The sequence below is a fragment of the Hemiscyllium ocellatum genome, chromosome 45 (genome assembly GCF_020745735.1).
Source record: "Hemiscyllium ocellatum isolate sHemOce1 chromosome 45, sHemOce1.pat.X.cur, whole genome shotgun sequence".
Lineage (NCBI taxonomy): Eukaryota > Metazoa > Chordata > Chondrichthyes > Orectolobiformes > Hemiscylliidae > Hemiscyllium > Hemiscyllium ocellatum.
The window spans coordinates 13,405,486-13,427,069 of NC_083445.1; the positions used below are offsets into that span (position 1 = coordinate 13,405,486).

Here is a 21,584-nt window from a genome sequence, read left to right on the forward strand (position 1 = left end):
CTATTACTTGTCTTCATTGATCTTTTTGGTTATTTCATGAAAATTCTCAATCAAGATTGTGAGACACGATTTTCCTCACACAAAACCATGCTGACTATTGCTAATCATTCTTCGCTTCTCCAAATGTATGTAAATCCTATCTTTCAGAATCATCTCTAACAACTTACCCACCACCAATGTCCGACTCACAGGTTTATAGTTTCCAGGCTTCTCTTCACAGCCTTTTTTTAAACAATGACATAACATTAGCCATCCTTCAGTTTCTGGTATTTCACCCCTGTTTATAGATATTATGAATATTTCTACTAGGGGCCCTGGAATTGCTTCCCTAACTTACCACAATGTCCTGGGATACACCAGATAAGGTCCTGGAGATTTATCCACTTTTATTCTTTCTAAGACTTCCAGCACTTCCTCTTCTGTAATGTGAACTGTTTTTTAAAATATCAATATTTATTTCCCTGAGGTCTCCAGCTTCCATTTTTTTCCCACTGTAAAAAGTGACACTAAGTATTTATTTAATATCTCTCTCATCTCCTGAGGTTCAACACAAAGACAACCTCATTGATCTTAGGGGGACCTACCCTCTTTCTAGTTGGTTTCTTGCTCTTTACAATTTGTAGAATAGTTTTGGATTATCTTTAACGTTGTCTGCCAAGGCTATCTTATATCCCCTCTTTTCTTTCCTGATATCCTTCTTAAGAACGTCCCTTCACTGTTTATAGTCTTCAAGAGATTCAATTAATTCTAGTTTTCTATATCTAATATATGATTCTTTCTTATTGTTGACTGGAACTTCAATGTTTTCATTCATCCATTGTTCCCTAATCTTACCAGCCTTGCCTTTCACTCTAACAGGAACATAATGCCTCTGAAATCTTGTTCTCACACTTCTGAAGGCTTCCCACTTGTCGGGTGTCCCTTTACTTGTGAACAGTCTACTCCAATCAACTTTTGAAAGTTCTTGTTTCATACCCTTAAAATTTTCCTTCCTCCAATTAAGAACTTCAACATTTATGGAAGACCTATCCTTTTCCATAACTACTTTTAAACCAATAGCATTACGATCACTAGTCCCAAAGTGTTTTCCGACAGTCACTTGCCCTGCCTTATTTCCCAAGAGAAGGTCAAGTTTTGTTACTTCTCTAGTGAAGCATTTACATATTGAAAAAGAAAATCTTCTTGAACATACTTAACAATTCTTCACCATGCAGATCTTTAACATGATGGCAATCCCAGTCAATGTTTAGAAAATTAAAATCCCCTACTATTACAAACGTTTTGTTCTTACATATATTCGAGATCTCTGTACATATTTGCTTCTCGATTTCGTTCTGACTATTGGGGGTCCTATAGCACAAATCCATCAAGGTAATCATTCCTTTCTTATTTCAACCCATATATTTTTACTAAGTGATCCCTCAGAAATATCTTCTCTAGTTACAGTAGTAATGTTTTCCTTAATCAAAAATGCCACTCTACCTCCTCTCATCTCCCTTTCTAACAACATCCAAAACCCGGAACACTGAACTACCAGTCCTATCCCTTCCTCAGCTAAGCTTTTGTAATAGCTACAATGTCCCGTGCCATGTTCCCATATATGTCCTGAGTTCATCATCTTACCTGTAAGACCTCTTATATTGAAATAAATGCAATTTAATTCTTCAGAGTTACTTCATTCTCTGACTTGCTCACCTGTCTTTTCTAATTAACTTGCTCTTTTCTGATTCAGAATCATCCTCATCTTCCTTTCCGTTTTCACTGTTACTTAGGAAGCCCCCATTCCCCCCCACCAAAAAAGTCTACAGGCTCCCAAAATAGAAGAAGCAAATCTCCCTGCCAGGATATTGATCCCTTTCTAGTTCAGGTGAACCCCATCTTTTCTGAATGTCTTTTCTGTCCCAGAAGCAATCCCAATGATCCAAGAAACTTAGACAATCACTTCCTCTGAGAGAGTCTCTCTTTCAACAGTACACATAATGGAATATCTGTTTGAGAGAGGAATAGCCGCAAGACTCAGCCAAAACCAACATCACTCAAATTCACATCAAGTGGACAGTCATGTGGCAACTGAGTGATTCTGATGGGAATAAAAACTGAAAAGAGCAAGGAAAGAAAGACAGCAGCTTTATAATCCCTCATTAGAACTTGGCACTGGAAGTCAACTAGAGATTACTACTTTTGATGTTCTGTTTTTTGATCTTCTACCTAACCTTTTATATTCACTCTGCAATGCCTTAACCCCTTCCTTAACTATATCATTCCTACCAATGTGTACAACAATTTCCGGCTTCTCACTATCCCCTTTGATAATGTGCTTCAAACCTTTTGAGACATTCTTAACCCGGGCACCAGGCAAACTACATACTATCCAAAATTCATGGTCACTGCCACAGAATCTCCTGTCTGTGCCCTTGACAGGAGAGTGTCCTGCAACAATTATTTCAAATCTTGACAAACTCTTTAATATAAGATTTAGTTTTAATATCCAAGATCTGACTATCACATCAATTCTCCTCTGACAGACTCTCTCTTTCAACAATATCCAAATGGAATATCTGTTCGAGAGAGGAATAGCTGCAGAATTGAAAAATAATCACTCAAATGCACATCAAGTGGACATTCATGAGACAACTGAGTGATTTGATTGGAATAAGAACTGAAAAGAGCAAGGAAGGAAAGACAGCAGCTTTATGATCAGAACACTAGTCTTCACACAGCAGGCATATCAGGATAATGCTGACTCAGAGAGATTTATACATCAGGCAGGTCATTGAGATTCCCCAGAGTTGGGTCTGCTGTTGGGTCTTGTGAGATAGCTGTCTCCAACAGAACACATTGGTTAGGTGAAACAGGGAGGGATTTCCTTCAGCAATAATCTTGCTGCATATACTTATTAAATTGTAGGACAGTAAGGAACCAAAACATTTAAGGGAGCAGGCAAGATTCTTTGAAAGGCTTTAGAGGCTGGACAAAAGGTTTAAGATCTAGTTGGCACTTTTTTTTGATAGATTCATATTGACATGCATATTTTATGAATCCATATGCTTGCACACAGACCATGCCATTGCTGCATTGTCTTATTTCTCAATGGAGAGAGCACCACATTTCAGTTTACAGCATGATTCTCTTCCAGTCCAAAGCTTATGGGTTCAATTTGCACAAAGGACATGATCTGCACTGGTGGATAGAGGGAGTATTATCAGAGCTGCTCTTCTGATTGGATGTCATACTTGAGTTCCCGTCTGTCCTTTGGCTCCACTAGAATTTTAAATAGAGAGTCAAATAAGCTCTGGCCAATACTCCTCACTCAACCAATATCACTTAAATGCACATAAGTGGTAATTCATGGGGCAAATACTTAACAAATTGGAAGCAATGCTACCTTGTGTCAGTTTGTAGAATCTGGCTGCACACAAATGGCTATCAGATAAATACAGATTCTGCACACTATTTCATAATTTGTTGTAAATTAAAATGTTGAGATGTTGTGATGACGTGTTATATAAATGTAAGGAACCACAGTGTTTTAAACTAGTCATGGAGGCCTGAGCTCTCACCCACACCTATATATAGTCAAAAGGTGTGGTGCTGGAAAAGCCCAGCCAGTCAGGCAACATCCGATGAGCAGGAGAGTCAACATTTCAAGCACAAGTTCTTCATTATTAATGGGGTTGTGGGGGGGGGGGGGGGGGGGGGGCGGAATGTGTGTATGGTGCAAAGGGGCTGAGAGATAAATGGAGGAGGGGTAAGGGTAGGGGGAAGATAGCTGGGAATGTGATAGGTAGATGGACATGGGAGTTAATGATAATAGGTCAGAGCAGAGGATGGACTGGATAGGTGGGAAGGACGATAGACAGGTAGGACAGTTTAAAAGGGTGGTGCCAAGTTGGAGTGTTGGATCTGAGATAAGGGCGGGGGAAAGAGATCAGGAAACTGGTGAAATCGACAATTATGCCGTGTGGTTGGAGGGTCCCAAGACAGAAGATGTGGTGTTCTTCCTCCAGGCATCAGGTGGCTAGCAGGTGGCGGTGGAGGCAGCCCAGGACTTGCACATCCTTGGCGGACTGGTAGGGAGAGTTGACATATTCAGTCACAGGGTGGTGGGGTTGCTTAGTGTGTGTGTCCAGGAAACGTTCTCTGAAATGTTCCACAAGTTGGCATCCTGTCTCCCCAATTAGAGGAGACCTCATCAAGAGTAATGGACACTGCTGATGAGGTGTTTGGAGGTGCAGGAAAATCTCTGCCGGATGTGGAAGAATCCTTTGGGGCCTTGGATGGAGGTGGGTGGGGGGGTGGGTGTGGGCGCAGGTTTTGCACATCTTGCAGTAGCAAGGGAAAGTGCTGGGAGTGGAGGCTGGGTTGGTGGGGGGCATGGACCTAACGAGGGAGTCGCAGAGGGAATGGTCTCTGCGGAATGCAGATAGGGGTGGGGAGGGAATATATATCTCTGGCGGTGAGGTCTGATTGTAGGTTGTGGAAATGGCGGGGGATAATGTATTATATCCAGAGGTTGGTTGGGTGGAAGGTGATAACTGGGGGATTCTGTCCTTGTTGCGATTGGAGGGGTGGGGTTCAAGGGTAGAGGTGTGGGAAGTGGAGAAAATGTGCTGGAGGGCATTGTTGACCACGAGGGAGGGGAAATTGCGGTCTTTGAAGTAGGAGGCCATCTGGGATGTTCTGGGGTGGAATTGGTCCTCCTGGGAGCAGATGCGGCAGAGGCAGAGGAATTGGGAGTAAGGGATTGCGTCTTTACAGGAGGTGGGATGTGAACAAGTCTGCATTTATAGCATATTCTTAGTTGTTCCAAAGTCGTCTTCTGAGGAAAAAGTAGTGCTGATCAGCAATCTGGTTGCTACAGAAATCTGGTTGCTATGTCTGAAGACATAGGTAAGATAGACTGGGTTGGATAGTAAGTCCCTATCGTTATAGGGCATTGGTGAACCAGTTGGATTTATACTGCCAAAACTTTTAAAATGTCTTCTCCCACAAATATCCACTTCCTGCACCATTCAGTAGCAGCAGTGTATAGAGTCTACAAGTGCACTGCAGAAATTCACTGAAGATCCTTAGGCAGCACCTTCCATCTAGAAGAACAAGGGCTGCAGATACATGGGACTACCACCACCTGCAAGAAACCCTCCAAATCACACACCATCCTGACTTGGAGATTGCTGTTCCTTCGGCATTGCTGGGTGAAAATTCTGGAATTCCCTCTCATAGGCATTACAGATGTCCCTAGAACACATGGATTGCAGTGGTTTAAGGTGGCAGCCCAACACCACCTTCTCAAGGGCAACTAGGGATGGGCAATAAATCCCAGGCAGCAACACCCAAGAGTTCCATGAGTGAACAAAAACACTTTGGGATTGAGTAGTATAATCAAGGCTGCCACTCTTGTGCAGGACAGAGGCAGTGCTATGTTTTTAGAGGTGACGTCCTTCTGATGAGAGGTTACACTGAAGCCTCATCAATGGTTTTATTTATTCATTCATGGGATGTGAACATCAATGGCTGGGTCTACATTTATAGCCCACCTATGGCCTGCATTAAGAGGACTCTGGAGCTCAGGGTAATGACAGAGGAAGCTTTATCTCTGCTTCTTCTGATTGCTTTCAAGCAATACTTAAAATATACAGGGGTGGCAGGCAAATCTGCCCCCTAAATCTTAAATAGCCTGAAAATGCAATCACATGGATCTTGATTTAATGGGCCAATGGCTGAGAAGTAGCAAATGGAGTTTAATTTAGATAAATACAAGGTGCTGTATTTTGGGAAAGCAAATCTTAGCAGGACTTATACACTTAATGGTAAGGTCCTAGGGAATGTTGCTGAACAAAGAGACCTTGGAATGCAGGCTCATAGCTCCTTGAAAGTAGAATCGCAGGTAGATAGGATACTGAAGAAGGCATTTGGTATGCTTTCCTTTATTGGTCAAAGAATTGAGTACAGGTGTTGGGAGGTCATGTTGTGGCTGTACAGGACATTAGTTAGGCCAATTTTGGAATATTGCATGCAATTCTGGTCTCCTTCCTATCGGAAGGATGTTGTGAAACTTGAAAGGGTTCAGAAAAGATTTACAAGGATGTTGCCATGGTTGGAGGATTTGAGCTATCGGGAAAGGTTGAGTAGGTTGGGGCTGTTTTCCCTGGAGTGTCGGAGGCTGAGGGGCAACCTTATAGAGATTTATAAAATCATGATGGGCATGGATAGGATAAATAGACAAAGTCTCTTCCCTGAGGTGGTGGAGTTCAGAATTAGAGGGCATAGGTGAGAGGAGAAAGATATAAAAGAGACCTCACGGGCAACTTTTCCACGCAGAGGGTGGAATGAGCTGCCAGAGGAAGTGGTGGAGGCTAATACAATTGCAACATTTTAAAGGCATTGGATGGGTACATGAATAGGAAGGGTTTGGAGGGCTTCAGTCTAACATCTCATCAGGAAGAAGTTACCTCTAAAAATATAGCAAGGGCCAGGCTGGATTGGTGATGGTGGGGAGGTGGGGACACAAAAGTGGTGACAGGTAGAAGGGGATGAGACTGAGAAAAAGAGGGGTCTTGAGTTTTGAGAGAGAGAGAGAGATAGACAGAAAGGGAGGCCACACAAACAGAACAGTTCCAAACTTGTCAGCAAAGGTAGACTCAGCTAACTAGAAACTAATAATACTTGAAAACATTGAGGTAATTAATTTCTTATAAATGAATGTGGTATTGCTGATCTAAGGCTGCATATGTTCAGGAGCTAGTTTATGGGGAAGATTGTAGTACATGCTATGTAAAGAAGACTGTCAACTGTTACAATTCAAATCTAAAATCAAGATCTGAGATGCAGTAAAAGGGCAGTAACTGACTATTTAAAACATTCCAATCTTGTGAGTAAATGATGGAAAAACATTCGGCGAGACTTCACCAGTCAGTAGAAAGTGTATGATGACTTTCTGTGCGTGAGTTGTTTTGAAACAACTTTCACTATTTATGTCTATTGTCTTGTGCCAATGCTATGTGTTCTGGTGTTAAATTTAGTAGGTTGACAATTATTGAGGGTAGTGATCAATTCTGCTAATTCTGCTTCAGAGTCCTCATAACATACGTGTCAAACAAATACAGAAGGTAATGTTACTATGTGACTACATCACTGAATAATGGAGGTAATAGTCCCTGCAAATCAAAAAAGTGGCCCCAAAAAATCAAAACGGAGCACTCAAGGGAAGGCTTTAAAAAAATGTTTTGCTTTCAATTAGCTAATTTTTATTTACTCTGGTTTAAACCCCATCCAGAAAATCACAAGCTAAGTGTCACTTCTCGATATGTCATGTGTCTTAACAGTGAGGCTAAGAGTAGATTGAGTAACCTCCTTTCCCTAACCCACTCACCACTAGCTCAGTGCTCGCTCTTCCCACTCCATGGTAAATCTATGAAGGCATTCAGTTCAATCGTTTTCCTAAAGCAGCAAAAACAAAACCCCCCTACGTCCTTCTTTTCCCTTCACTCAGATGATTCTTAGCAATAATTCCCAGCTGCAGGTTCTGAATTACAAAACGAGCACAATGTCACAGCAACCGCGGCAGATTGACTCAAAAGATAATTAAGCTTTTTCTTTCCTGCAAAAGGAAAAGTACTCTTGCACTGTCGTGTAAGCCATTGCTGGCAGCGAATTAGTTAACTGGTTTTCTCCCCTTTTTAAAAAGAACTAATTGTTTCAGCAATCCAATCCCACAGAAAACATCTCCAGCTGTCACAGGAAGTGTGGGTTGTGCGTAGTTTAGCCAGTGTGGGTTGACCGAGCTTTGCACTTTCCCAACAGGCACTAAAAATACCCAGATTGTTTCATTCGCTGACTTTGTAACTAGCTGCCATCAGGAAAAAGGATAAATGAGATTCCAAGACAGGAATTTGCCTGTTGAACACAAATTGGCGGCTGCTCAGATGGAAATTTTAATTAAATGAACCCCAGATTTCACATCAGTAGGCTGCTCACTACCCTCCAGCTGATTCCTATTTTTACCCTGCTCATTAAAAGTTATTTTTGCATGACTTTAGCACCATGTCTTCCTCACAAAGTTCCCAGTGGAGTAGAGAAGCATCAGAGCAGAGCCCAGCTACCTAGCATGGTAGTCTGGAAACTGATTGTTCAAAAACTGTAGAGAATGATCATGTTTTGGTATTATGTTTATATAAATGGCTGTAGCAAAATGTTTTGTTTAATCTGTTTATGGGAATGTAAACACTGTCGAAAAGGTCAGCATTTATTGCCCATCACTAATTGTCCTTGAGAATATAGTCATGCTGAGTTGCCTTCTCGAATGGCCTTCTAGGCCAGTCCAAAAGCCAGTTAAGAGTGAATCACATTGCTCTGGGTCCAGAATCACATTTATAGGCATGCAAGAATGACATGTTTATTTCATGACAGGATATTGTGAAGCAGAATTACTTTAATGACAATTCAATAGTCTTCTGGTCAACTTTTTGGACCAGATTTTATTCAGTTGGGATTTGACCTCATGCCTGCACATCATGTGCCCACATTAATAGACTAGTAACAACCAATACGCCATTCTATTGAGTAATTATAGGGTTAGAGCCCAGCATGAGATTAGATAAGATTCAGAAACTGTTAAGGGGTCATTTTCAGCCCTAGGATTTTGGTTGATCCTGTTATATAATAGAGATTATTAATTAACATCAACTACAAGCATTGAACAGGTTGTTTAAGCTGCAACTCAGTGGAGCATCAAAAGAGTTTAAAATTGCAACAGGTATACTGACCTTGAGATGAGTCACTAAACTTGTTTGGTCAGGAGAATAGCAATGATTGCAAGGCAACATTCCAAAACAGTCATCCTCCCAAAACATTCCTTTGAAGAAAACACTACCAAAAACTTGTTAACGCAATTGTCCACACAACAGTCTTTGCATTTCTCAAGAGACGCAATGAACCTGTACTGTCTGGACATTTCTAGAAGACATACTATTACCACAAGCCTTTCTTCCCATGTGAAAAAAGAACATTTATTTGGATGATCTAGGAGAGCTGCCAGTGAATGGAAACTAATTAATGGAAGCCAGAGTCAATGGCATCACAGGCTGACAAGATGTAATGTTACCACAATTGAAAATTTATACTCACTGACTTGTGCATGATGTAGCCTACTCTGTAATTTGAGTCTGATACTTATAAAACATACAGGAGTAGATTTTTAATGGTGGTGGAAGACGAATGGAGAAACTGTGTAACAGCTATTTTGAAATCAATTATTAAAGAAATAATAGCAAATTAATTTGAAAGAATCATAATCTAATCAAGCACAGTCACAATGGCTTCACGAAAGAGAATGGTGTCTGACTAGAGTTTTTCAAGAAAGTCTCAATCATAGAGTCATAGAGATGTACAGCATGGAAACAGACCCTTCGATCCAACCCGTCCATGCCGACCAGATATCCCAACCCAATCTAGTCCCACCTGCCAGAGCCCAGCCCATATCCCTCCAATAAAGTTCACCTGATGAAGCAGCAGGGTCCAAAAGCTCGTGATTTCAAATAAACACTACAGCCTTGTGTCATGTGACTTCTGACAGAGTGGATAAATGGGAACCAGTAGATTTGTCATGTTTGGACTTCCAGAAGGCATTCAAGAAGGTACCTCACTAAAGGTTAAGTCATAAGGTAAGATGCCATGATGTTGGAGTTAGAATACTGGCATGGATAGAGAATTGGCTTATGGGCAGGAAACAGTGAGTGGGGATAAGGGGTTCTTTTTCAGGTTGGTGACCCATGACCAATGTGGTTCTGTAGGGTTCAGTGCTGCGACTGCAACTGTTTACATTATATATTAATGACTTAGAGAAGGGTGTGAATGTACTTTAGCTAAGTAACGGAACAGAAGAGCCTTGGGAAAAGTTGATGGGCAGAAAGCTCTGGAAGTGCAGGTCCATTGTACCCTGAAGATTGTTGCACAGGTGGATAGAGTGGTCAAGAAAGCATATAGAATGTTTGCCTTCATCGGACGGGTATTGAATATAAGAGTTGGCAAGTCATGTTAAAATTGTACAAGACATTGGTTCGGCCACATTTAGAATACTGTGTACAGTTCTGGTCGCCACATTACCAAAAGGATGTGGACGCTTTGGAAAGGGTGCAGAGAAGGTTTACGAGAATGTTGCCTGGTATGGAAGGTGCCAGTTATGAAGAGAGGTTGAGTAGGTTAGGTTTGTTTTCATAGAAAACAGGAGATTAAGGGGGGACCTAATTGAGGTTTTCAAAATCATGAAGGGTATAGACAGGGTGGAAAAAGACAAGCTTTTTCCCAGGGTGAAGAATTCAATAATGAGAGGTCACACTTTCAATGTGAGAGGTGGAAAGTTTAAGGGGGATTCACGCGGCAAGTACTTCACACAGAAGATGGTGGGCGTCTGGAATGAGTTGCCAGCAGAGATGGTAGAGGCAGGCACGGTAGATTCATTTAAGATGTGACTGGACAGATGCATGAGTAGGTGGGTAGCAGAGGGATACAGATGCTTAGGAATTGGGCAACAGGTTTAGACTGTAGATTTAGATCGGCTCAGGCTTGGAGGGCCGAAAGGCCTGTTCCTGGGCTGTAAATTTTCTTTGTTCTTTGTTCTAAATTTGCAGACAACACAAAAATAGGTGGAACGGGAGGTTCTGAGAGGGATATAACTTACAGAGAGAAGGATAGGTTATATAAGGGCAGGGAGTGCGAAAAGTTGGCAAATACAGTATAATGTGGGAAAATGCAAAATTGTTCATTTTCTAAGAGAGAACAAAAGAACAGAATATTCATTTAAAGGCAAAAAACTGCAGAAACATGCAACAGAATGGGACTTGGTTGTATTTGTGCACAAAAACAGAAAGCTAGCTCATGGATGCAGCAGATAATCAGGAAGGCTAATTGAATGTTGGCTGGGCTCTCTTGTGGTGCAGTATTAGTGTCCCTACCTCCGAGCCGGAAGACCTGTATTCAAGTCCCACCTGCTCCAGAGATATGTAATAACATCTGAAAGAGGTTGATCAGAAAAGAAGGTTAAACTTTTTAAAAATTGAATGTTGGTCCTTATTTCAAGAGGTTTGAAGTATAAGAGTAGGGAAGTCTTATTGCAACTGTGCAACGTGCTGATGAGACCACATTCAGAATACTGTGAGCAGTTTTGGTCCCCTTATTCAAAGGAAAGGTATAATTTTGTTGGAGGTAGTTCACTAGGATGATCTCAGGTATAGAGGAATTGACTTTTAAAAAAGGATAAACAGGTTGAAACTCTACTCACGGGAGTTTGGAAGTGATCTCTTTTGAAACATAGGATTCTTAAAGAACTTGACAGAGTGTCTACTGAGAGGATGTTTCCCTCCATGGGAGATTCTATGACCAGACAGCATAGTCTCAGAATAAAGGAACACCAATTTAAGACTGACATAAGGAGGAATCTCTTTTCAAGGGTTGAGAGTCTTTGAACTCTTTGGCACATACAACTGTAGAGGTAGAGTCCTTGTGTATATCTAAAGCTGAGATAGATTCTTGATCAGACTTGGAATCAAGAGTTATGGGAAAAAGGCAGAAAAGGATGTGAGGAATGTCAGATCAGCCATGATCCTATTGAATAGTGGAGCAGGCTCAGGGAATCATTATTAAGGTCTTATGGTCTATTTATGCCACTTACTCAGAGTTTTGTCAACTTTCTGGTGAAGCTATAGGAGACTGAGGCCCTCCATACTGCATAGAAATTACCCCAATCCTTCCCTGCCGAAGATGTACTTGTAACGTAATAGCAAACATCTCCTGACGTGGAAAAGGAGGGATGTTGTCAGGTTGGACTATCATCCCTACAGTTTAGGAAGCATTTAACATAAAATAGTACAGTACAGTACACAGCCTTTGGCCCTTGATGCTGTGCCAACTTTTTATCCTACTCTAAGATCAAACTAACCTACATACCCTTCATTTTATTATCATCCATATGCCTAAGAGTTGCTTAAATGTCACTAATGTATCTGACTCTACTACCACTGCTGGCAGTGCATTCCGTGCACCCACCACTCTCTATGTAAAGAACTGACCTCTGACATCTCCCCTAAACCTTCCTCCAATCACCTTAAAATTAACCATCGTGATAGCCATTTCCACCCTGGGAAAAAAAATCTCTGGCTATCCACTCTATCTAGTACTCCTCTAACAAGTCACCTCTCATCCTTCTTCACTCCAATGAGAAAAGCTTTAGCTGTCTCAAACTTTCTTCATAAGACATGCCCTCCAGTCCAAGCAGTATCCGAGTAAATCTCCTCTGCACCCTCTCTAAAGCTTCCACATCCTTCCTATAAAAAGGCAACCTGAATTTAGCCAACACATGCCACCTGGGATAATGCAATGGATTTTTACACAGCTAAAGTCACAGTGTGACTCTAGACTCAGACAATGTGGTTACCTCTTAACTAGTCTCTGAGCAAAACCAAAACCTCCTTATTTTTATACAGAGTGCCAGACAGTTAATGTCCAGCTCAGAGGTAAAAGAGGTTACAGCACAACAGACTTAGCCAACATCCCACTGTTAACTAAGATGGTAGTTTGCTCAGTTTCTATCCCTTCAAGCACGTTTCAGACAAGGTTCAGTTCCTTCCATACTAGTCGCATGTGAATGGCAGACACTCCAAGACAAAACTTGCCAAATTCATAGGTTGGCCAGTCGGCAGTACCTGTGAAAAATAGTTACTATGACTCCTACACTACAGCTAAAATGACCAAAATGAAGCATAAGTTCCAAGTGAGAGGAACTCACTCTTCAAATGGAAATGGAGGGTCTGCAACAAACTTTAGTGGAATGAAACTCTATACCGAAACTATCGGGAAACTATGCATCCAATGAGTGAGGGTTTGGTGTTAAATCTCACTGCCCAGAAAATTCCAGGTGTAGTATGTCCTGAACAAGGTCATCGTAGCTGAACGGAGAAGGGCTCTATGGATTTGTCTGCACCGTGATGTCTGCTGATGAAAACAAACCAGTTGCCTTAGATTCGTAAGGCCCCATACCACTGGTGCTACCAATGATAGGGGAGCTGAGCTCCAACATGAACTGGCAGCTTTAGGGGAGGAGAGAAGGAAATGGTCCATGTCAATACAAAGATTGGAAGACCAGAATCACAAAACATATGCATGCACAATCAGTTTATAGTATGTCAGAATAGGAATGAACTGGATGTTAGGTAGTTCTTTCCAGAGGGTAGTCAGAGTCATAGAGATGTCCATGCCGAACAGATTCCCAACCAAATCTAGTCCTATCTGTCAGCACCCGGCCCATATCCCTCCAAACCCTTCCTATTCATATACCCTCCAAATGCCTTTTAAATGTTGCAATTGTCCCAACCTCCACCACATCCTCTGGCAGCTCATTCCATACACATACCACCCTTTGCGTGAAAAAGTTGTCCCTTAGGTCTCTTTTATATCTTTTCCCTAAACCTATGCCCTCTAGTTCTGGACTCCCGGACCCCAGGAAAAAGACTTTGCCTATTTATTCCATCCATGCCCCTCATAATTTTGTAAACCTCTATAAGGTCACCTCTCAACCTCCGATGCTCCAGGGAAAACAGCCCCAGCCTGTTCAGCCTCTCCCTGTAGCTCAAATCCTCCAACCCTGGCAACATCCTTGTAAATCTTTTCTGAACCCTTGCAAGTTTCACAACATCTTTCTGATAGGAAGGAGACCAGAATTGCATGCAATATTCCAACAGTGGCCTAACCAATGTCCTGTACAGCCGCAACATGACCTCCCAACTCCTGTACTCAATATTCTGACCAATAAAGGAAAGCATACCAAACGCCTTCTTCACTATCCTATCTACCTGTGACTCTACTTTCAAGGAGCTATGAACCTGCACTCCAAGGTCTCTTTGTTCAGCAACACTCCCTAGGACCTTATCATTAAGTGTATAAGTCCTGCTAAGATTTGCTTTCCCAAAATGCAGCACCTCTCATTTATCTGGATTAAACTCCATCTGCCACATCTCAGCCCATTGGCCCATCTGGTCCAGATCCTGTTGTAATCTGAGGTAACCCTCTTTGCTGTCCACTACACTTCCAGTGGTGAGCCTCTGAAATACATTATTGACTGCTGCTGCAGTGTGTGGTGACTCTTTGACAGTATTCAAAAGGATGTTGAGCCACATCTTGACTGTGGGCGAGATTGTGTCATAGGAACATGAGAAGACATGTAGCCCCCACATTGATACAGTCATTCAGTGACATCAAAATTTTTGGTGACTGAACTTTAACCTACCCACCTTTGTCCCATAGTGTTCTGGCTATCCAAAAATCTATCAATCTTAGGTTTAAAATGAACAACAGGTCTAGCATTAGTTGATATTTATGGAAAAAAATTCTAACCTATCAGCCTGTGTGTTTGTGACTGTCTCATTACTTCATTCCTGGAAGATCCAGCATTGATTATTAGGCTATTTCCCCCAGTTTTAAAGTCCTCAACAAGCAGAAATAATTTATACGTTAGTTTTCAATTTAGAATGACCCATTTGTTCATCCCTGGAGGTGAAGAAGACCACTGTCATCATCTGGGTGTTTGGCAGAGTTCCAACAGGGTGTGTGGTTGAATGTATAAGTTGATCTGTGCCTCAGGATTTCCTTTCCTTGAATTTTCTCTCTGCCTCTGACATTTGCCTGCCCTTTTGTTTTATTTGCTTGTCACTTGTAGCAATAGTATGGCTTTTCCAGTTCAGGTTCTGATCAACAATAAATCCCAAAATGTAGGTGGTTGGGATTCAGTGATATTGCCACCAAATGTCATGGGAAGATGGTTTCATAATCTCCAACAGAAGAATCCATGTCTAGCACTTGTCACTTATCAGCCCAAACCTGAATGTTGTCCAGGACTTACTAAATATGGATATAAACAGTTGAGGAAATTGCGATTCATATTGAACATTGTGCAGTCATCAGCAAATATCCCTGCTTCTGACCCGACGAAGGTGGTTGGGCCCAGAACAATATCCTGTGGAATTCAGGTCAGGCAGCATCCAAGGAGCAGGAGAATTGATGTTTCGGGCAAAAGTCCTTCATCAGGAATCTCAATTCATTCCCATTAACTTCAATTTGCAGATCTTTTGATACCACGATTTAGTTAAATTCTGTCTTGATATTAAGGACAGTCAGTCCCACCTCACCTTGAGTTCAGCTTTGCTATCCATGTTTGGGTGCAATGAAGTCAACAGCTCCAATGTATCCACTGATCTTATAATGAAGTATAGATGATTTAAATTCTTCTCAACTCAAACATATAGACCCAATTTACTCAGCCTCTCATCACAGGGCAAGCATCTTATCACAGGGATCAATCTAGAGTATGTTCACTTTATTGCTTCCAATACAAGGATATCTTTACAATGTAATGCATCGCCTCACCAAACTCACATACAATTACCTCTGTGTTCCTTGCATGAGTACACCCAAGTCTCTGTGAGCATCTAAATTTCCAAGTTTCACACCTTTTAAAACATTCTGCTATTCTATTTTTAAGAAAAAGTGAATAATATTACACTTCTCCACATTATATTCCATCTGTCACCTTGGTGCCCATTCAAAACTTGTTTATATCTGTTTGCAATCTCTTTGTGGTCTCCTTATAACTTGCATTCTCACCTAGCTTTACACCATTAACAAACCTAGATACATTATTTTCTGTTTGCTCTTCCACGTCATTAATATAGACTGTGAATAGCTGCTGTCCCTGTACCAATCCTCGTGGCACTCCATTAGTCACAGTTGGCCTACTCTCTGCTGCCTATCTATTAACCAATTCTCTATGCATGCAAATAAAGCATCCAGCTCCAGAGGTTCAAGTCTTCTGTGCATCTACTTATTCAATACCTTTTTGAAATCTAAGTTTACTATACCTACTTGCTCCTGTTCACCGACCATATTAGTTACATTCTTAAAAAATGCCAATAAATTTGTTGAATAGGACTGCCCTTTCATAAACCCACATTGACTAATATTATGAAACTTTAAAGGATTCAGAAAAGATTTACAAGGATGTTGTTGGGGCTGGATAGTTTGAGCTGCAGGGAGAGGCTGAAAAGGCTGGAGCAACAGAGGCTGAGGGGTGACCTGTAGAGGTTTATAAAATCACGAGGGACTTGGATACGTTGAATAATCAGGATCATTTCCCTGGACTCTTTTGGAGGGGAGTCCAAAGCTAGAGGGTATAGGTTTAAGGTGAGAGGGGAAAGATTTAAAAGGGATCTAAGGGGCAATGTTTTCATGCAGAGGGTGGTGTATGTGGAACAGCTGCCAGAAGAAGTGGTGGACACAGATACAATTACATCATTTAAGAGGCATCTGGATGGGTATATGGCTTGGAAGGGTTTGGATGGATATTGGCCAAATGATGGCAAATGGGATTGGATGAATTTAGGATAGTGCGCGCAGAATTTAGGATATTTGGTCGTCATGGACGACTTGTATGGAAGGATTGGCTTCTATGATGTACACCTCTATGATTCAATAACTGGTACTAATCATTCTACGCTGTTCTAAGTGCTTTTGAATTCTGTAATAACATCGCAATACTTCCTTGATGACTGATGTCAAACTAATTGATCTATTGCACCCTGTTTTCTATCTGCCTCCGTCCAACACTGCCATACAGACGATGCTTTACATAGCACAGCACAATGTCAGCGATCTGTGGCAAAACATCCAGACCAGATGTTAAACAAATCCGGTGCCTCGTGTGCACATCAAGATCGTGCCGATGGCTTCTGCCGGAGTCCACACTCCTTCCATTCTCTCCGCCTCCATGCAAATTATTAGTCCATTCAAATTATTATCTTTCCTAAACAATGATGACTTTCTTTAATTGACCGGCTTCGGAAAAGTCCGATGCGGTACTGTACATAAGGGAACCGTCATTCCAAATCTAGGCTTTAAACCTCATTTATTGTTCCCACGATAGTAGGGCGGTTAATTATCCTCACATCACTATGAACAGGTTCAATTAACTTGGGCTCGGAGACATTGATTCGCTCACACAAAGGAACCGCGGCAGGGTAGACGGTGAAAAGGCTACGGTTTGGAGGACAGTACACGTGAGAAGGGTTGGTGAAAGAGAGTGACACAAGACATGGGTTGGGAGAAAATAGCAGTGAAGAGGTGCTCAATTTTTCTTGACTTACAAACTCCGAGTTCAACACGTGTCAAATGTTGGCTGATACCTTGGAAGATTTAAGGTGCGATACAAATGCCTGTTATTGTTGGTGAAACATGTGGAACGAAAACACATCACTTGTTTTTGAGGATGGGTTACTGGATTTTTTTTCATTTATGGTGTGGAGACTGCTGGCAGGGCTGGCTTTTATTCCCGTCCTTAGTTGCCCTTGAGAAGGTGGGAGTGAGCTGTCTTCCTGATCCGCTGCAGGCTACCTGCTGTGGGTTGACCCACAAAGCTATTCGGGAGGGAATTCCAGGATTTTGACTCAGCAAGTGAAGTAACAGCGCTTTTCTTCCATATCAGGATGATGAGTGGGCTGGAGGGGAACTTGAAGGTGGTGGTGTTCCCATGTCCTTCTAGAAGGAAGTGGCCTGGGTATGGAAGGTGCTGTCTGGGGGACTTGATGTTAACTCTGCTTTCTCTCCGCAGATACTGCCAGACCTACTGAGTTTCTCCGCAATCTCTGTTTTTGTACTGTGGTCTAATGCAGTTTTCACCATAGCTCGTTATGTGGGCTATGGGCAAGGCTGAACGCATCATAATTTCATCTTACGGGTTAGAGAGGCAAAGCCGCCCAGGAAACACGGACTTCAACAAACTTCCCAATAATGCCTTGATAATTTTAGTCAATAAGGATTTAACTGCACAATGTGGACTCGTATTGCAGTCCACACAGCTGCTAATCCCCAAGGGCTGAGGAATGGCTGAGAAAACCTCAGTGCGTCTTTACACAAGTCACAAGCAGGGACAGTCCAAACAAGCTGCATCTGAGCTCACCGTGGCAACTCCTGCTGAAGGACATACTCTAGTAGGAACCAGATCAGTTGGAAGAGGGCAATAACATTATGAAGAAAACGGATCCACAGTGTACTCTCATAAGTAAGTTAAAATAAAAGTTTCTTCCCATCTCTCACTGAGTCATCCCTCCAATTAAATGGTCGAGCTGACAAGATAAAGCTCAGACCAAATGAGGTTGGCAGATCTGAATAGGCAAAAGTGAGGACTGCAGATGCTGAAAACCAGGGTTTAAACTAGAATGGTGCTGGAAAAGCACAGCAGGTCAGGCAGCATCCGAGGAGCGGGAAAATCGACATTTCAGGCAAAAGCCCTTCATCAAGAATGGAGGCAGGGAGCCTCCAGGGTAGAGAGATAAGAGTGGCAAGCAGCTCTGAAGCTTGCCCTGTGTGACCTCTTGACTGTGAAGCAAGTGCTAACTCCATCACGCAGCTGAGCTGCCCTATCTCTGCTTTCTGCTTAAAGAATGATATAGATTGGAGACAAGTCCTTCCGACTTTCATTTTATTAGTTGCAGAACTGATCATGTTTTGGAAACATTGCCTACACCTTTTGGTCAGAACTGACTGAGATCAGCCACCAGTGCTTTTTAAAAATGCTGCTTTCAGGATTTAAGCTTGTGCCTCTTACCAATTCACCACAATAGCAATTCAAGGACACTGTATCACTGCAGGGGCTGTCCTTCCTATGTAAAATTCACAGTTTTAAAGATCTGTATCTAGAGGGATCCAATTGTAGACTAGTGTTACACATATGTAACACAAAATAAAGATCATTACTTCTATCTTGTCAGACCAATAGATAGGCAGTCAATCATGATTCCCATTTATAATCACTATCACCTTCCCTTTTCATTCATTCCCATCAGTCTTCTCTGACTTTTAGAAACTATTGAAAACTTCAACTTCCTGTTAAGTTAATTGGTAACACATCTGCAAATGTGTTGCTGGTCAAAGCACAGCAGGCCAGGCAGCATCTCAGGAATAGAGAATTCGACGTTTCGAGCATAAGCCCTTCATCAGGAATGAGAGAGAGAGAGCCAAGCAGGCTAAGATAAAAGGTAGGGAGGAGGGACTAGGGGGAGGGGCGATGGAGGTGGGATAGGTGGAAGGAGGTCAAGGTGAGGGTGATAGGCCGGAGTGGGGTGGGGGCGGAGAGGTCAGGAAGAAGATTGCAGGTTAGGAGGGCGGTGCTGAGTTGAGGGAACCGACTGAGACAAGGTGGGGGGAGGGGAAATGAGGAAACTGGAGAAATCCAAATTCATACCTTGTGGTTGGAGGGTTCCCAGGCGGAAGATGAGGCGCTCCTCCTCCAGCCGTCGTGTAGTTGTGTTCTGCCGGTGGAGGAGTCCAAGGACCTGCATGTCCTCGGTGGAGTGGGAGGGAGAGTTAAAGTGTTGAGCCACGGGGTGATTGGGTTGGTTGGTTCGGGCGGCCCGGAGGTGTTCTCTGAAGCGTTCCGCAAGTAAGCGGCCTGTCTCACCAATATAGAGGAGGCCACATCGGGTGCAGCGGATGCAATAGATGATGTGTGTGGAGGTACAGGTGAACTTGTGGCGGATATGGAAGGATCCCTTGGGGCCTTGGAGGGAAGTGAGTGTGGAGGTGTGGGCGCAAGTTTTACATTTCCTGCGGTTGCAGGGGAAGGTGCCGGGGGCGGAGGTTTGTCTTTCTCTCTCTCTACAGATTATGCCTCATTTGCTGATTAGTCCAGTATTATTAATTCTCAACTGGTGAAGGTTGTAGCAGGCTTTGCAATAGAACCTGATACCTGATGAACTTTTCACATTCCTGATGAAGGCCTTTTGCCCAAAATGTCGACTCTCCTGCTCCTCAGATGCTGCCTGACCTGCTGTGCTTTTCAGATGCCATACTTTTCGACTCTAACTCTCCAGCATCTGCAGTCCTCCTTTGAAAAAGATCCAGTCAAATAGTTTGCCAACATTGCCAGGGGCAGAAATGTCTGCAGTTCCCTGAACCCCACAAAATCTTTGACAGGAAAATGAAATTTTAAAAGAAAGAACTTTAAGTTTTTCATAGCCTCCGCAGAAAAGCTGCATGAAATGAACTGTGAACTGCTGCATCCATCAATGCCATCCTTTGCACCCAACAGGAGGCAAAGTTAGTTTATAATAGAGCTGCTTTTAATTCTCTCTTTCTGCGATTGGGGAAGAGTGGGGATGCAAGGATCACACACAGTTGGTTAATAGAAGTATGTGGGAAGAGGGCTTAGTTTGGAATAGAACGTTCCAGGCAGGAGGCAACACTGAACTGTTCAAACTATTATACTTTCATCTTTAAACAACTCCAAATACTTATTTGCTTACTTGAATTCATTCTACCAGGGTCATGGGAAAATGTGAAATAAAAAAAACATTCAGCGGCCACAGTCTTTAAAATTATCTCAACATCCACATTGTATTTTGAATAATAAACCAGGTCATCACAAACTACATTATAAACAATACAGACCCTGATATCTATGCTCACATATGCAAAAAGACTTAAAATAAATGGAAAAAAATCTATAAACAACAATATTTAGTGGGGTGCAGCGTCAATTCAGAACAGATACCTCCACAATCATAACAAAAACTTGTAAACGACTATATTTTTCGATTTATTGGGACAACAAAAGGGGAAGGTAAAACATTCAAACGGGGTCATATTGATAGGGCATCATTGCAACTTAAAATATACCATGAATTACATTCTAACACACTATAAAAGATATTTAAAAGCATCGCCTATGCAACAATATAAAGTTTTTTTTCTTTTGAATTAGCAAAAATAACGTATTTGCAGAAAGCAGAGATTGATGCTTTGTTCATTCAGCAGCTACCCACGCAGAAAGCCCTAATGTGAGAAACACACACATGTACAGAATAATACAGCTGATCCGATCAGCGCAATAAAGCCACGCAGTTCCCTCCCCTGTTCAGATCTGGCTAAACAATATATTTTGAATTAATCGCAATATAAACTAATTAATTTTAGTCCGAATGCGCCACCATATCGGGCGGCGGGGCCTGCAGCTCGCTCTCGCCTTTTAAACAATAAAAGCGGCGCCGGGGCAACGAGCCGCGCCGCCCCTCATTCAACAGCAAACCGGTAGCGGACCTCGTTCGTTCGCCCGCCCGTCCCTCGCGCTGCCCAGTCCCAGTTACCCGGCCCAGTCCCGAGGAGATGAGAAGCCGGGAGGCTTTTACCTGGACTGGAGGCGCCGCTCGCGCTGTTTAATGGAACAAAGAGAAACGGCCGGTAAGACCGCGAGCCCGCGAGCCGGGCTGGCAGCCAGCGAGCATGCGCAGAGGCCGGACTGCGGGTGTGGGGGGAGGGAGGGAGAGAGAGAGACAGACGAGGGGGCAATGGGAGGAAATGAGGGGGGCAATCAGGGAGTGGGGAAGGGGATTGAGGGGAGCGATCGGGGTTGGAAGGAATGAGAGGATCAATCATGGAGTGAGGGAGCAATCGGGGGTGGGAAGGGGGAATGAGGGGAGAGATCGGGGCGTGGGGGGAGAATGAGGGGAGCGATCGGGGAGTGGGGAATGAGGGGAGCGATCGGAGGG

The 21,584-nt window shown here is 42.7% G+C and overlaps 1 protein-coding gene across 6 annotated transcripts in view; it reads right to left on the reverse strand.

The window, feature by feature from the left end:
* Positions 1–21,304, reverse strand: part of smarca4a (SWI/SNF related, matrix associated, actin dependent regulator of chromatin, subfamily a, member 4a) — a 105,218-nt gene extending 83,914 nt beyond the window's left edge. For 5 of the 6 annotated variants that reach the window (XM_060855256.1, XM_060855255.1, XM_060855254.1 and 2 more), the window contains exon 1: positions 21,225–21,304. The gene's annotated coding sequence lies outside the window, so the exon portion shown is untranslated. The remainder of the gene's footprint in view (positions 1–21,224) is intronic. The other variant, XM_060855257.1, reaches the window with a different exon arrangement.
* Between the last annotated feature and the right edge of the window lie 280 nt (positions 21,305–21,584).